Source organism: Clarias gariepinus, chromosome 27 (genome assembly GCF_024256425.1).
Source record: "Clarias gariepinus isolate MV-2021 ecotype Netherlands chromosome 27, CGAR_prim_01v2, whole genome shotgun sequence".
NCBI lineage: Eukaryota > Metazoa > Chordata > Actinopteri > Siluriformes > Clariidae > Clarias > Clarias gariepinus.
The window spans coordinates 4,294,878-4,298,352 of record NC_071126.1 but is presented as its reverse complement, the minus strand read 5'-3'; positions in this window follow the sequence as shown (position 1 = coordinate 4,298,352).

Below are 3,475 nucleotides of genomic sequence, written 5' to 3'. Positions count from 1 at the left end.
CGCCAATCCACGAGTCCTCTGACGTCATGACGTAGCGGCGGCACGTACGTTTAATAAGTAGGTGGCGTACGCGTGCACGCGGTACTGCACCAGCAGAGGGCGACGGCGAGTCATCTCATAGAGCACCCTATTGTAATAACGTCACACTACAGTACTTCCCTCTTATTACCTTATACTCAACAAAGGTAGCATGTCTTATGTTGTCCCAAAAGTCTTTCAAAAAAAAAAAAAAAATGTCACTATGGCCCAGACACTATGACATCGGCACGATGACGATGTGGCAATTACGTCATCTCCATGACTGATAATGCTGTTTTAATAGTGTTGATGTCATAATGTGCGAAGGCTCACCTGTTCTTCTAAGGATTATTAATTAATTAATTAATTAATTATTATTATGATGATTATTTTAATGATCCAGGCCCTTTTGGGGGATTTAACATGCTTAAAAACCTGAGGAACTCAGATGTTTTGCCAATCTAATGGCAGAGTTTAGAGTCTGTTGCCATTAGGGTGCAGATTCATAATTGAGTGACATCATATTCAGTGTCTGGGCTTTTTACAGGTCTCACCGTGCTCAAAAGCCAGAAAGGTCATGCGGTGCACTTTGGCGGCAATGGCACAGGTGCTTGGCCCAGCTTATCATTGCTTGCAACTTTATTACTTATTTTGTACAGTGGCCTTGCATCTTCAGGGTCCACGTTAGACTCCTACGCGGTGTCTGTGTGTACGGAGTTTGCATGTTGCTTGGTGGTTTTCCTTACACAGTGCCAATTAGACTAACTGGCATTCTCAAAATGCCCATAGTGTGTTTGTCCATGCTCTGTAATGGATTGGAACATTGTCCGGGGTGTAGCCCTGGGTGCCCAAAGTCTCCTAGAATATTCTCCAGGCCCCCCAACAAACCTGTACACAGGGCAAGCAGTATAAAAGATTATTAAAGGAATGAATACTCACTACACAACCTAAACCATGTTCCAAATTATTACACAAATGATATATTTCCCTGATTTTCATAATTAGTCATTGCAAATGACAGTCAGTATAATTCAACCATTCATCAACCATTAGGGTATAATTTAAATTTTATTGAACAAACCCCCTTATGATAACAAAATATATTTCAAAAATAAAAAAACTGAAAATGCACTGTTCCAAATTATTATGCACAACAGAGTTAAAACATTTTATAGGTTGTAAAGAAGTGAAAATGGGCTTTTGTTGAATTTGCAGCTTAAGGAGGTCATATTTACTAAAATCAAAAGCTATTTCAATTAAAAACATCCTAACAGGGCATGTTACATCTTAACATAGGACCCCTTTTTTGATATCCCCTTCAAAATTCTTGCATCCATTGAACTTGTGAGTTTTCGGACAGTTTCTGCTTGAATTTCTTCCAGGATGTCATAATAGCCTCCCAGAGCTGCTGTTTTGATGCGAACCACTTCCCACCCTCATAAATCCTTTGCTTGAGGATGCTCCAAATGTTTTAAATGGGGTTGAGGTCAGGGGAGGATGGTGGCCACACTATGAGTTTCTAATCTTTTATGCCCATCGCAGCCAATAACACAGAGGTATTCTTTGCAGCATGAGATAGTGCATTGTCGTGCATGAAGATAATTTTGCTAAGGCACTTTCTTAATCCGATGAATTTGTCTTGCAGAAACCTTTCTCATTCTGCCTCTATCTGCACAAACCTGTCTGTGCTCTGAATCAGCCACAAATGTCTTCACAGTACGATGATCACGCTTAAGTTTTCATAAAATATCTAATGTTTTTAGACTTTGTCCAAGGCATTGCAATATTTGACGCTTTTTCGGCAGCAGAGAGATCCTTTTTCTTTCCCATATTGCTTAAAACCTGTGGCCTGCTTAATAATGTGGAACAACCTTCTTCAGTACTTTTCCTTTAATTGGGCTTATCTGGCAAAATAATTATCACAGGTGTCTGAGATTCATTTCAGTGATCCAAAGAGCACTGAGATACAATATCATCCATGGGTTTAATTTAAAAATGAAACATTTAAGGTTTATGACACTTAAATTAAATTTGCATAATAATTTAGAACGCGGTGTAGTATTACCTCATAATCCACAAAGTTAGCATGCCTTGGGTGACATACTACAGGATGTCCCAAAAGCCTCCATACATAGAAGACATTAAGACTTTTTATTAGCATGTCTTCCAAGAACTCTCATACTTATGTATTTTTTTCTTCTGATGGCTGTGTGAAGTGAGTTTTATTCTCATAATTGTGTTCTGGCATTCAATTGTACTTGTAATACTTCTTGTGCCCTGTGATTAGTCAGCACCTCATCCATAGTGTGCTGTGGCTTAGAGTAAGTGACATCAGGAAACTGAAAGGTTGACAGAGTTGTCCCTGGCTTTGTGGATTTATATGCAAATATACTGTATGACCAGCAGATGGAGCCAGTATCAACCTGGTCCAACACAGGATTTTTTTTAATTAAGTTAAGCCTTTATTTGTCACATATACATTACAGCACAGTGAAATTCCTTCTTCGCATATCCCAGTGTAACTGGGGTCAGAGCGCAGGGTCAGCCATGATACAGCGCCCCTGGAGCAGATAGGGTTAAGGGCCTTGCTCAAGGGCCCAACAGTGGCAACCTGGTGGAGCTGGGGATCGAACCGCCGATCTTCCGATCAGTAACTCAGTGCTTTAGCCCTGAGTATATATATTATAAGATAATATAGCTTTAATCAGGAACAGATGATAAAACAGTGAGAACCAAGGAATAAGGTTGATCAAGAAAGATTTGAACCACGTCTATGGCCGAATTGAATGCTTTTCAGAAATATATATAGATATTTATTTATTTATATATGTATATATCTTATTATAGTAAATAAGTAAAATATAGCAAATGGTTAAACAAACAGGAATGTATGGGAATATGTACAATCAACATGATATTTAGTTTATGTAAAACAAATGGTGCTATATGAATCAGTAATCTGTTCTTTTAAGGTCAAGTTAATTAGTGTATTACGTAAAAAGTCTTGTACACACCTTTTAATTCCATGGTCTTTCCTGATTTCCAATTTTTTCATAATTGTAAAAAATACATAATATGCAAAAATCTCCTTCGAACAAGAACTTGATATTTGGATGGGTCTGCTACTTATGCTCAGTAAAGTCTTCATAAAGCCTATAATCTAAAGTAATGTTCATTAGTGATTTGTGGGACTTTCTGAGTTTCATTATGGTACTGGATTCTGGTACTGTACTTGACAACAAGTGCAAAAAATTTTTCAAATCAGCTGAACTCCTTATCTTAAAATAACAACTGACTGTTGTTGTTGTTACTTAATTACCTACCATATGTGTCATTTCATGGTTTTAAAACTTATGCATTTATCTAGAATTTCACCAAAAAAAAAACCAAAACGTTAAATTTGAATGTGTGTCCAAACTTTTGACTGGTACTGTATTTATATGGTGTAACATATAGG